General features: G+C 42.1%; 1 protein-coding gene across 2 annotated transcripts in view; it reads right to left on the bottom strand.

Annotated features, from left to right (window-relative positions):
• The window catches only part of b3gnt2b (UDP-GlcNAc:betaGal beta-1,3-N-acetylglucosaminyltransferase 2b), a 23,840-nt gene extending 10,361 nt beyond the window's left edge, over positions 1–13,479 (bottom strand). The window contains exon 1 of one of the 2 annotated variants that reach the window (XM_060879071.1): positions 13,340–13,479. The gene's annotated coding sequence lies outside the window, so the exon portion shown is untranslated. The remainder of the gene's footprint in view (positions 1–13,339) is intronic. The other variant, XM_060879072.1, reaches the window with a different exon arrangement.
• Positions 13,480–14,492: the final 1,013 nt, after the last annotated feature.

The following is a 14,492-nucleotide window of genomic DNA, read 5'->3' on the forward strand; positions in this document are numbered from 1 at the left end:
AAAAAAATTATTTATTTTTAATTCTTTCCAAAATCTACATTTATAGAAAAAATATTACCACAAGATTTCATGTGACTCAAACATTTATAAATATATTTCTATGGGTGTTTTAGTGCCACTGACAATAAATAAATAAGATACAGGGCGATCTGTATCGACAACGTGAGATGGTTTTGGATGCTATTAGATTTCTGGCAGTAAATAAGTAATTAAATAAAGTAAAATTTATTTGTTTGTGTAGTTTTTGACTTACTAGAGACACTTTAATAAAACATATTTCTTGGGAATATACTGCAGATAAAAATGTTATTATAATATAGATTTACTATAGCTTTCTTTTTCAGTCAACACACTGCATAAAAACCTCCGTAGTTCAGCGTGATTTCTCCTCCCCCATGAAAGTCATGCTCTGATCACGTTATCAGACGATCACATGCTGATAAATTCTTCTTGTGAAACCAATGTTATTTGTCCATGAGGCTCAGAAAGAAATCTCTGAGTGCACCTCAATCAGCGCCGCATTTCAGCAGTCAGGGTGCTTTATCATGGAGTCGCCATATTAAGGGGTCTGTCTGTCTGTCTCGATGTCTCTCTCTAGGCCTGCCTGCCTCTCGGTCTCCTGTGTCTGTCTCTCTGTCTCCTGTGTCTGTCTCTCTCTCTGTCTCCTGTGTCTGTCTCTCTCTCGGTCTCCTGTCTGTCTCTCTCTTTGTCTCCTGTCTCTCTCTGTGTCCTGTGTCTGTCTCTCTCTCTCTCGGTCTCCTGTGTCCTGTGTCTGTCTCTCTCTCGGTCTCCTGTGTCCTGTGTCTGTCTCTCTCTCTCTCAGTCTCCTGTGTCCTGTGTCTGTCTGTCTCTCTCTCTCGGTTTCCTGTGTCTGTCTCTCTCTCTAGGTCTCCTGTGTCCTGTGTCTGTCTCTCTCTCTAGGTCTCCTGTGTCCTGTGTCTGTCTCTCTCTCTAGGTCTCCTGTGTCCTGTGTCTGTCTCTCTCTCTCGGTCTCCTGTCTCTCTCTCTCTGTGTCCTGTGTCTGTCTCTCTCTCTCTCTCTCGGTCTCCTGTGTCCTGTGTCTGTCTCTCACTCGGTCTCCTGTGTCTGTCTCTCTCTCTCTCTCGGTCTCCTGTGTCCTGTGTCTGTCTCTCTCTCTAGGTCTCCTGTGTCCTGTGTCTGTCTCTCTCTCTAGGTCTCCTGTGTCCTGTGTCTGTCTCTCTCTCTCGGTCTCCTGTGTCCTGTGTCTGTCTCTCTCTCTCGGTCTCCTGTCTGTCTCTCTCTCTTGGTCTCCTGTCTCTCTCTCTCTCTCTCTCGGTGTCCTGTGTCTGTCTCTCTCTCTCTCGGTCTCCTGTGTCCTGTGTCTGTCTCTCTCTCTCGGTCTCCTGTGTCCTGTGTCTGTCTCTCTCTCTCTCGGTCTCCTGTGTCCTGTGTCTGTCTCTCTCTCGGTCTCCTGTGTCCTGTGTCTGTCTCTCTCTCGGTCTCCTGTGTCCTGTGTCTGTCTCTCTCGGTCTCCTGTGTCTGTCTCTCTCTCTCTCGGTCTCCTGTGTCCTGTGTCTGTCTCTCTCTCTCGGTCTCCTGTGTCTGTCTCTCTCTCTCGGTCTCCTGTGTCCTGTGTCTGTCTGTCTCTCTCTCTAGGTCTCCTGTGTCCTGTGTCTGTCTGTCTCTCTCGGTCTCCTGTCTCTCTCTGTGTCGGTCTCTCTCTCTCGGTCTCCTGTCTCTCTCTCTCTGTGTCCTGTGTCTGTCTCTCTCTCTCTCGGTCTCCTGTGTCCTGTGTCTGTCTCTCTCTCGGTCTCCTGTGTCCTGTGTCTGTCTCTCTCTCTCTCGGTCTCCTGTGTCCTGTGTCTGTCTCTCTCTCGGTCTCCTGTGTCCTGTGTCTGTCTCTCTCTCTCTCGGTCTCCTGTGTCCTGTGTCTGTCTGTCTCTCTCTCTCGGTTTCCTGTGTCTGTCTCTCTCTCTAGGTCCCCTGTGTCCTGTGTCTGTCTCTCTCTCTCGGTCTCCTGTGTCTGTCTCTCTCTCTCGGTCTCCTGTCTGTCTCTCTCTCTTGGTCTCCTGTCTGTCTCTCTCTCTTGGTCTCCTGTCTGTCTCTCTCTCTCTGTGTCCTGTGTCTGTCTCTCTCTCTCTCTCGGTCTCCTGTGTCCTGTGTCTGTCTCTCTCTCTCGGTCTCCTGTGTCCTGTGTCTGTCTCTCTCTCGGTCTCCTGTGTCCTGTGTCTGTCTCACTCTCTCTCTCGGTCTCCTGTGTCCTGTGTCTGTCTCTCTCTCTCTCGGTCTCCTGTGTCCTGTGTCTGTCTGTCTCTCTCTCTAGGTCTCCTGTGTCTGTCTCTCTCTCTCTCTCGGTCTCCTGTGTCCTGTGTCTGTCTCTCTCTCTCGGTCTCCTGTCTCTCTCTGTGTCAGTCTCTCTCTCTCGGTCTCCTGTCTCTCTCTGTGTCGGTCTCTCTCTCTCGGTCTCCTGTCTGTCTCTGTCTGTCTCTGTCTCTGTCTCCTGTCTCGGTCTCCTGTCTCTCTCTCTCTCGGTCTCCTGTCTGTCTCTGTCTCCTGTCTCTCTCTCTCTCTCGGTCTCCTGTGAAGTCTACACACACATTTTAAAGGTCTATTACCACTACAATGTAATGCCAATATGAAATTTTTGTCCATCTACAACAATCAGTCTGGAAGCCTCAAAGTGTTTTTAGTCTTCTCTTTATTCCTCTATCCATTGCTGATGTTTCATTTAAAGGAGGCAGTCATGGATAAACACTAGAAGAATGTGTGTGATCTGCTGGAGAAACATTAATGAAGACTATTAAACAGGTTTTGCTCTCATCTGTCATGCTGTTTTGGCAGATTGAGCTGCGAGTGGATTAAATACAGACAATAATAGCAATAATATCCAAGTGTTATGACCAAAAAAGGTGAAGAGAAAAACAGTGAGTAATATTAGACTATTCAAGCAAATAACAGTGTTTGCTAAGACTGATGGTGAACAATCTGCAGACACGCAGACGGACACGCAGACAGACAGGTGCACACACAGACACTCACGCAGACAGACAGACAGGTGCAAGCGCACACACACGCGCACACACAGACAGACAGACACACACACACACACAAACAGACAGACAGACACACACACAGACACACACACAGACAGACACACACACACACAGACAGACAGACACAGACAGACAGACACACACACAGACAGACACACACACAGACAGACAGACACACACACAGACAGACAGACACACACACAGACAGACAGACAGACACACACACAGACAGACAGACACACACACACAGACAGACACACACACAGACAGACACACACACAGACAGACACACACACAGACAGACACACACAGACAGACACACACACACACACACAGACAGACACACAGACAGACACACACACAGACAGACAGACACACACACACACACACAGACAGACACACACACACACACACACACACACAGACACACAGACAGACACACACACACAGACAGACAGACACACACACACAGACAGACACACACACACACAGACAGACAGACACACACACACACAGACAGACACACACACAGACAGACACACACACAGACAGACAGACACACAGACAGACAGACACACAGACAGACAGACACACAGACAGACAGACACACACACAGACAGACACACACACAGACAGACACACACACAGACAGACACACACACAGACAGACACACACACAGACAGACACACACACACACACAGACACACACACACACAGACACACACACACACAGACACACACACACACACAGACACACACACACACAGACAGACACACACACAGACAGACACACACACAGACAGACACACACACAGACAGACACACACACAGACAGACACACACACAGACAGACACACACACAGACAGACACACACACAGACAGACACACACACAGACAGACACAGACACAGACACACACACACACAAACAGACTTAAACCGAATCGGCAACTGAGGCATTTGCGAGTTAAATTCAGCTGCCTCATGACAGTCCTTATTTTGTTTACATTTAAAAGGCATCATCGAGTGAACTATGCACGTGTACGGTGCACAACCGATTCTGTGTTTGTTCAGACGTTCAATTATCTTACATTGAACAGAACAAACCTTGTGCTTTTATCGACGTCTAACATCAACTCACAGCTCCATCTCAGACTTCTACAAGATGCTACTTTCCTAACCCGAGGCATGAAACCATGAGACTAAAAACTAACACATCAAACAGGACGCCACGTGAACATGACTGATCACAAGCGAATGAGTCATTAAGAAAAACTGGGTCGTTAAATGTAGGAGGAAGGGTTTAAGAATGACATGTGGTTTTAGTCAAGTGGAAGATTTGTTTAGACAAGTCAAGTAGCTTTTATTGTCATTTCAACCATATATAGTTGTTGCAGTACACAGTGAAAAGAGACAATATTTCTACAGGATTGTGGTGCTACATAAAACAAAGACAGGGCTATAAGGACTTAGTAAGTAGTCCTAGGTACATAAAGTGCAACTGTGCAACCTGGTGCAAACAGTGCAGGACAAGACAAACAAGACAAGGACAAAAGACAGAAAGGCAGTGCAGGACAAAAGACAGAAAGGCAGTGCAGGACAAAAGACAGAAAGGCAGTGCAGGACAAAAGACAGAAAGGCAGTGCAGGACAAAAGACAGAAAGGCAGTGCAGGACAAAAGACAGAAAGGCAGTGCAGGACAAAAGACAGAAAGGCAGTGCAGGACAAAAGACAGAAAGGCAGTGCAGGACAAAAGACAGAAAGGCAGTGCAGGACAAAAGACAGAAAGGCAGTGCAGGACAAAAGACAGAAAGGCAGTGCAGGACAAAAGACAGAAAGGCAGTGCAGGACAAAAGACAGAAAGGCAGTGCAGGACAAAAGACAGAAAGGCAGTGCAGGACAAAAGACAGAAAGGCAGTGCAGGACAAAAGACAGAAAGGCAGTGCAGGACAAAAGACAGAAAGGCAGTGCAGGACAAAAGACAGAAAGGCAGTGCAGGACAAAAGACAGAAAGGCAGTGCAGGACAAAAGACAGAAAGGCAGTGCAGGACAAAAGACAGAAAGGCAGTGCAGGACAAAAGACAGTGCAGACGAATGAGTCTAGTTCTGCGATTAGATTCATGAAACTGGCTTCCCGATTCGTTTGAGAGATCCTGAAAATGCAGATGTCATTTTGTTAATACTGTACATTGTGTTTGTGTAAACATAGTACTTTATTTAGTATTTATATTTGTGGTTAAAAACATAGCGGGTAAACACGAGAGTGCCTCTGTTGCTCTGCAATTTCTCAAGAACACCATGGAATTTTTAGAGAAGACTGAAACTAATAAGACTAAAAAGACCCAGTTTTTACAAGTTTGACTGTTTTCAACAGCCCTTCGGTTTCCGTGACAAGTACTGTAGGTTTGTCAGGAAGTGGAACTCCTGTTTGTTTGTCAGTACATGAACAAGCAGCGGTGACATCCCTTTCTGGAGTCATACACACTCTACTACCTGAATACGATTATGGAAACCCGAAATCGATTAAAAACACCGGAAGGTTCTTCGAAGTCACAGCTCGTTTGTTCTAAAGAAGTTGTTAGGAACTCACATTAGGAATGGTGTCTGAGATATGCGGTATTCATGCATGACAACCGCATGTTCATGAAAATACCGGCATACCACAAGAAGGGAGGTGTCCTATATAGAACAAGGTTCAAGAACTAAGCATCTATCATCTGCAACACTGCACACGCTCTCCACGGCAATGCAATGGCACCAGATCTGCAAGAAAAATTCTGAAGAGTTTCAGTTCTACTGAAGAGAAAGAGCTTCAGGGTAATAACTGAACACTAAAGTGAAAATGCACATCAGAGCACAGAGACTGTGGCTTCTCGCTCTAGTAGCTGGGGAAGTGAGATGACGACGATGATATATATATATATATATATAAAAAAAAAGTTTGCTCACAAAAGTCCAACGCTGCGTTAAAAAAATTAAAAAATAATTTAATTTAAAAAAAATGTAATATGCTTTTATCTTTTCATTTAAAAGAATCAATAAAAATGTAACAAAATAAAAATAGTTAAAAAAAAAAAAAACAATTGCAAAGATGAAGTGCCGTTTTAACACCACATCAGCTGCATTCATTCAGATGTAAAAAAAATAAATAAAAAAAATAAACGCATGTTGAGACAATTTTATGATATGGAGTCAATGATATGACACGGTCATATCACCCAGTCCTATGGACACCTTTGGGCCTTTAATATACATTTATTTTACCTAGATAGAGACTCAGAGAGAAAGAGAGCGAGATGGATAGATAGATGGATAGACAGACAGACAGACAGGCAATTACATAGAGACACAAAGTGGGAGAGAAACTAAGTGAGAGAGAGACACAAAGTAAGAAAGACAAAGAGACACAGATACAGAGAGACAAAGAGAGAGAGAGAAAGACAGATAGAGAGAAAGATTATAAAATTATATATATATATATATATATATATATATCAGGTCACTAAGTTTTAAATAAGTCAGTCAAGTCAATTTGTAGATGTAATTGCTCTAATGACAGCAAGTCCTTTAGTGTTGATCACCATGCTTAGTGCATTACTATCTGTGATCACACGCGACCCTGTAGTGCAAATGTACCGTACAATTCGTCAGCGTTAATGACATTAAACGGCTAACAGACACACAGTAACAGACAGACTTTCTATACCGTTCTCAGCCCCGTGAGAGAGTGTATCTGTAAGTGTGTGTGTGTGTTCTCTTCAAGCTCTGAGAAACTGCAGAGTTATTTTCCATGCAGGTGGAAAATTAGAGCTGCCCAGGGCCTCTGTGCGGAATTTGCTAACTGCGAGTGTGACATCGCAGGATTCCCCCGGTGCAGGACTCGAGGGAATGTAACATGTTCCTGGTCACAGGCTACCAAAAGAATCCGTGCTAATGAACAGACACCAAAATGTCAAATATGTAGAATGTCTGCCACTGTAGGCTGAAAGAAAACCACAGCGGTGCTCACATGCTCTAATGTTAAATTATACGAATTAAGGGACCGGGTTTGATTTGGTTTCTAGGGCAGAGATGGCTCTATGGTTACAGCACCACCAAGCTGCCCCTGTTTAGCCCTTTACGCAAGGCCTAACTCTCGGCTCATGTGCCATGTACGATCTCAGCTTCCTAACAAGCTAAGACACGTGAAGAAAATAATCTGCTGTAATGTGTATAATATGCGATAAACAAAAAGACGTCTTCTAGTAATTTATTAGTACGTTTATACCAAAGCATTTAAGGTGAGCTGAAGAGAGGAGAAATATTTTGCTCAAAAGCCCAATAGTAGGGACATCACGCCGTCACCATTTTCACCGTATATATGAAACACCACATCCTCATGCTAACTAATGAGGTTAGAGACCTCATTGAGAACATTAAACGAAAGAATATGAAAAACACAATAAATTAAGACAAATAAAACAGCTCATTCGTTTAGGACGAAAGAAACAAATCTTCCATTCTGTCTTTCAGACTTTTTTCCATTCAGACTTTACTTTGATTGTTCATTTCATACTTTCCGCTTTCTGAGCACTTGCCCTTTTATGGTGTTTTGTTCGCAACACTATAGCCCCTGAAACCTTTATAAAGATTTTCAGATTCTTTGATGGATTAATGCTGAGTAAACCTACACCACTACTATACCACTCGATCAGTAAAGTTGGCAGACGTTATGTTTTCCTCAGAGAAATGTAAAGCAGAGAACCGATGTAAAACCTTCTTAAAGGTGGGGTCTCTGTTGTGTGAAAGCTAGTGTTGACATTTGAAATCACTAAAACAAACACGCCCCTAACCCAAATGGTAGCTCCGCCCACACACATACGTAACCCAGGCAACCAATGGAAAGAAATGTGTCTTTATCATAGCTGAAGGGAAGAACAATACGATTGCAGATAAACAAACAAGCAAAAATGACACACAAGCATAATCATGTAAAGGACAAAGACATATATTAGTTCTGTGTAACAAAGCAAAACCAACGTTACTCACCTATCGAGAAGGAAAAAAGCGCCTCTGCGTCTTAAGTAAAGTTGGTCACATATTCACAGATTGGAGTTTCCCGAGTCAATAACTCCTGAGCTAAACGCTGTTACTACACAAAACACGGTTGTAGCTGCGTCTCTACATTACTACGATAGAAAAGAGGTGTTATTTGTGTAGTAACAGCGTTTAGCTCAGGAGTTATTGACTCAGGAAACTCCAATCTGTGAATATGTGACCAACTTCCTGCTCCTTCAGTTCTCTCCAGCGCTGGAAAGCTGATCCTATATTAACACGTCCTACTTCTTACCTTATCGTAAGTCTTTCTTCTCTTTCCTTCTTTGTTTTTATCCTCCATATCAATGTTACAACCGCTTTCTGCTGATGTCACACATGCGCACTGAACACTCTCTCCGCCCATATTGACAAGACACGCCCCTTTCAGCTCATTGGCTACACGTTAGTTTTGTTTTTGTTTTGTTTGGCAGCCCAACGCAGTTTACAGAAGCATTTCTCAAACGAAGAAGACCCCACCTTTAAGTTACAAGTCTTGCTTTGTAATTGTACTAATCCAATCAGAATAAATGCTTGTTTAATAGAAAGATTCTGTGATCATTTAAGTCTAGGTGATTCTCCCGATCCATCGCTCCTTCTTTAGTGCTTTTTTTAAAAAAAAAAAAAAAAAAAAAAAACCCACACCGCCACCCAGACCACATAAAAGCTTTAAAAAAAAAAATAAATAAATAAAAAAGCCTAGCTCTAAACAATAAACATATTCTTGTGTCCTAATGTTGCCTCAGAACAGGTTTGATCTTGAGACCATAAATAGCCTAGAGATAACATCCACATTGTGTATCGTAGCACACTGTGGGATCTATTCCAAACACATTTACCTGCAGCAAAATGTGTAGCTGGAAATTAAGTCCTGTCGCCTTCGACAGGTGCACATATGGATTTCAGAGCACCGGCGATAATCCGCCAGGTCCGAGGCTCGTTCGTTCGCGTTCACATATGCTTCAGCAAGCTCAGAAATACAGGAAGGTGACCAAAGACAACATGTCAGAGAAAGATTCCTAACCTAGGGTTCATGGTGGCATCGGACATGATTCGTGAAACTGATCTAAAGCCGTTAATGAAATATCTAAATGAATTAAAACCATTAGTATTGGAGCATATTATTGGGATAGAATTCTTCATGGGCCAAATCATGAAATAAGAGTTCTCCTCAGCATGTGATAATTAAACTATAAATAAATGACCGTGTTAATCTGGCTAAATCACTCCTCGTGTCTAAAGGCGTCTTAAAAAGCACTTCGAACGGAAAGACGCCGTCGGTGGAAGGAAAACAGACGTGGAGGAACGTCCGAGCACAATCAGGGCAACAAAAATCTCCAAAAAAATTAAAAAAAAAGTGTGAAAAGCACAGAGAGAAGTATTTAAATTTTTGATTTACATGCACAAACAAGGACAAAGCTCCTTCTTGAATGGATGATGTATCTGAAGCACCTTTACAGCTTTCGAAGGAAATAAAAATCAGTTTGGAATCAAAACAAAAAAAATCTGGCTATAAAAAGATCACAGATTAGCAATAAAATAAAAAGAGAAGAGGAGGGTAGGCCCTCATAGCCCTCTGGAGAGGTGTTTCCCCTTCAGGACAACGGATCAGAGATTTTTTTTCCATAGAATAACCTGCTCACTTCTGCGCTTCTGACAGCAGGTGTTAACCTTTAATGCAAAATTAAAATGCAAAAACCTTCAACAGACTAACCACTAAAATGGAAAAGCAGCATGCTGTTGACACAGATGTTTCAACAGAACGACAGGAGCATGAATGGGGAGATCTCCTGAATCAGAGTCATTGAATGAAGCTCATTTCTCTACACGTGAAAGAACAAACTGTCTTTTTATAAACTACCAGAATACAAACGTATGAGACGACAGCCCGGGCTTCGTCGCAAGAGTGGACTGTTTCTCAATCAACGTGCGAAGTCATAAAAACATAAAAAAATAAAATAAACCTTAAACAGCTATAATAAAAATATAACTCCGTATTACTTCCCTTTAAGCACAGCAGCAGCAGTGAAAGTAAACATTACTCAACTCTACTAGATTATCTTTTACAGCCACTCACTTCACAGGTCACTCAGCCTTCGCTGGTTTATTAACGATTTATTCCGTAAAGTATTTAAGGTCATGTTTGTCTTTTTCTCACTTTCTTCTATTTTGTATTTTAAAAGTTATTACCTGTAACATAAAAAGTGAGAACATTACATTAGCAAGGGTACTTTAGCACAGAAAATGAGAATATGGCCACGTTCACACTGCAGGTAAAAGTGGCCGAAATCCGATTTTTTTGGGGTCAAGTGACCAGGTCAGACTTCTTCAGGAGTAGTGTGAACACTCAAATCTGGCCCAGATCTGATTTTTTCAAATCAGATCTGGGCCACTTCCATATGTGGTCCTGAATCAGACCCAAATCTGATCTTTTCCAATGTGGCCGCAGTGTGAACAGCCAAGTCGGATTTGATGCGACTTTTACGTCAATCCACATCGACATTCGTCACAATTAAGCGCCGGCGAAAACGTGACACAAACGTGACTGGTAACGTGTGTGTTAAGAGTGTTATATAAAGTGGTTACGTGAACCAGCTCATAATGTTTGCATTGAATACATCACATTATAGCATTACATGATATGTTTGCTTGCACCAGATGATACAATACTTCCTCCGTAATCTTGCCAACTTTTTATCGCAACGGCGTGCTGCGTGTGACGTCATTGTTATCGTTCGTTTGCGCATGCGGGTCAGTTCGAAACAGCAAACAGTTCACACTGGTATCTGATATAGGCCACATTTTAAAAGGTAATGTGAACAGCTAAACAAAAAAATCAGATCTGAGTAAAATATCTTAATTATTAGCTTAATTGAGCATTAAGACTTGCAGTGTGAACGTGGCCTATGTCTGAAGCTAACAGATTTTGATCCATAGCGACTCGACTCTATATTACATAGTCTATTAACTATCCAGAATTATTTCTTTTCTATTTACTTCTAGATCTGCACAAGAGTCAAGGGTATAGGACCAAAAACAAATGTGTTAACAAATGTGTAACTTTTGACAAACTTTGTAGATGATTAAATTGTTTAAAAATGTTTACTGCCTTAAAAATGACTACAACAGCCTATGATCATTCCTACACTTATTTAAATCACAGGAAAATATCACTCACATTAGCTACATTAAAAAAAAGCCTAGTCGGATATCGTTGGCTGAATTTATGAGAAAACGTAACCTTTAACTCAAGTAACTTTACGTTAAATATAAACTTTATACTTCTGTGACAAAGAAATGTTCAGGAATAAAAATTTAAGTGTTGCCAGTTGTATTTAAGTTTGATCGGTGACTTCCTGACTCACGCAAGTATAAATATAAGGAGAAGCAAAGGATAAATTCCATTAATCAATCCTCACTATGGTGAAGATATTTTTTGCTTCGTAATATAATTGTAATTGTACACACACACACACACGTTTCGCCTAAACTGACATGTAACGTATCTTCCTGAGAGACGACGGAAGAGCATTTTACACCTCGAGGCATCCATTTTTCCAAGGATCACAGTTTGCAAAAGCGAGTAGCAAGTCTACAAATCAGACACCACCTCTATGCAAACAAACTATTTCAAGGATGACATTAGAAGCTACTAGGACTGGTTTCTCGGGTTAGAGGAAACAACATTATGTCTTTCAAACAGCATAAACTTTAAGGCAAACAGAGGGCTGGTTTAAAGAAAAAGCACCATATCAAGTGTTAAGCTTGGTGCTGTTTTTCCTTTTAAAAAAGGCAGCCTTTGGAAGCCTTGTAGCAACTTCATGAAACACCAGAAGTCAAGAAGCTACAACCGGCCTGTGTTTGGATCATCAAGAAAGACAATGAATAACCGTTGAATAACCATAGAGTCAAGCTTCCAAAGCCATTCTCAGTCCTCTGACCTCTTAATAAAAACCTCTGCGGAGACCAGAAGACGAGAGTCATAAAGAGACGACCCTGGAGGATGGGAAGAGATTCGGTATTGAGAAGTCTCTCAGATTGCTCGCTTTGTTCTACAAGACTCATTTCTGTTATACTATTAAATACGAGACAACTAAAGTATTTAGATGTCAATAGTAGTGCTGTGATATTTTTGTTAGCATGGAGCTTTCCAGTGTTCAGCTCTAGAGCTTGACAAGTTTTTTCCAGATCCGTGTTCAGCTCTAGAGCTCGACAATGCTTTTTCCAGATCAGTGTTCAGCTCTAGAGGTTTTTCCAGATCCGTGTTCAGCTCTAGAGCTCGACACGGTTTTTCCAGATCGGTGTTCAGCTCTAGAGCTCGACAATGCTTTTTCCAGATCCGTGTTCAGCTCTAGAGCTCAACAATGTTTTTTCCAGATCCGTGTTCAGCTCTAGAGCTCAACAATGTTTTTTTTTTCAGATCCTTGTTCAGCTCTAGAGCTCAACAATGTTTTCCAGATCAGTGGTCAGCTCTAGAGGTTTCCAGATTCATGGTCAGCTCTAGAGCTCGACACTGTTTCCAGATCAGTCGTCAGTACAAGTCGTAGGAAATAGTCTATTTAGGTTATTTAAACTCTATATAAGATTCTATTTGTCTATTATAGCAGAGTGAGTGAGTGAGGGAGTAAAATCCCAAAGACAGGCTCTGACTATTTCTGGAAAAATGACTAATTTAGCCATGATTCATTACCAATGAACGGGATTTACACAAGTATTCGCTTTAATACGTCTCACAAGACTCCCTGGATTAACGTTAAGGTTCATTTATTGCTCAAAAAATCTCCAAAACAGCCACGAAAGGTAACGCGGCGTGAAGGTCGTATCTCAAACGCGCACATTAAGCACTAGGTAGTGCGTAGAGGAAGCCGTTACTATGCCGTTACTATGGTGATGTAGGGCACCTATGTAGGGAACGAAGGGTCGTTTAGGACACGACCCACACTTCAGAGCTACTCGGCTTTGAAACTTTTAACTCTGGAAAATAAACCCGTTTAAACAAAGCCGGTTAGAGGATGTTCACTCGAACGGAAACGTGATTTATTAAACAAACACGTAAACACGTAAACACGTAAGCATCACGTTAGCTTCACTTTTTTTTTTTTACCTCAGTTTAAACGTTACACAACCGCGCGCGTGCGGACCACGTAGATGGATGTAGACACAGGAAATAAAGTATAAAACACATGAATTGTACATTTTACCTTCGAGTTTCACTTTCTTTACAAATAACTAAAAAAGACGAACTTAATTACCTTTATATCGATGAAGAAATCTGTTTACATCCTGTTGTTGTTGCTTCTCTCTCTCTCTCTCTCTCTCTCTCTCTCTCTCGCACGCGCTCTACTTCTCTTTGCCGTCTAACAGGCTATCGCGAGCTCCCCAAGGCGCTCCGCGGCTCCTGACTATGCTGCCTAGACCGAGACAAAATGTACATCACGCTCGCTGAACGTTAACCAATCAGAACGCCGAACACAAAAGTGATACAAATGTTGACTCGATCCGCCCCGCATACATGAAACTACGCTACACTAATGCTGGGGCTCACCTGGGTGGGAGGTGATCCTAATGGGTCACATTCATTGGTTTAACACTGACAAAGGACATTTTTAAAAGTCATTTAACACAGATTTAAAGTTTTAAATCTGTTAACCAAAATAAAAAAAATCCACCCTGAACAGCAAGCACATTTTTTAAATAAGCATTTTACTTTGTTTTGCAGTAAAATGTACTAGCAGGTTGGCAGGTTGGTTAACATTTTCCCTAAAACCCTCCCCAAAGTGCTTTTTAAAAACCTGCTGATGGTATGAAATGGTGTGAGAAAAGATCTCAGAGCTCCTGTCTTTTGGTGGAGCTGATCATTTCTCCAAGCAATAGATTAGCACCAGAGTTATTAAAATTGTAACATAAACATATTTAAACAAAAGGGTTTCTATGGAAGTTTGTTTCTGCCTTTTAAAAGATCATTGTGACTTTATATGTTACAATTGTGACTTTATTTGTTACAATTGTGACTTTAAATTGTGACTTTAGATTCTGACTTTAAATTCTGACTTTAAATCTCAAAATTTTGACTTTAAACTCTGACTTTAAATTCATTCATTCATTCATCTTCTACCGCTTATCCGAACTACCTCGGGTCACGGGGAGCCTGTGCCTATCTCAGGCGTCATCGGGCATCAAGGCAGGATACACCCTGGACGGAGTGCCAACCCATCACAGGGCACACACACACACTCTCATTCACTCACGCAATCACACACTAGGGACAATTTTCCAGAGATGCCAATCAACCTACCATGCATGTCTTTGGACCGGGGGAGGAAACCGGAGTACCCAGAGGAAACCCCCGAGACACGGGGAGAACATGCAAACTCCACACACACAAGGCGGAGGCGGGAATCGAAC

Source organism: Tachysurus vachellii, chromosome 10, assembly GCF_030014155.1.
Source record: "Tachysurus vachellii isolate PV-2020 chromosome 10, HZAU_Pvac_v1, whole genome shotgun sequence".
Lineage (NCBI taxonomy): Eukaryota > Metazoa > Chordata > Actinopteri > Siluriformes > Bagridae > Tachysurus > Tachysurus vachellii.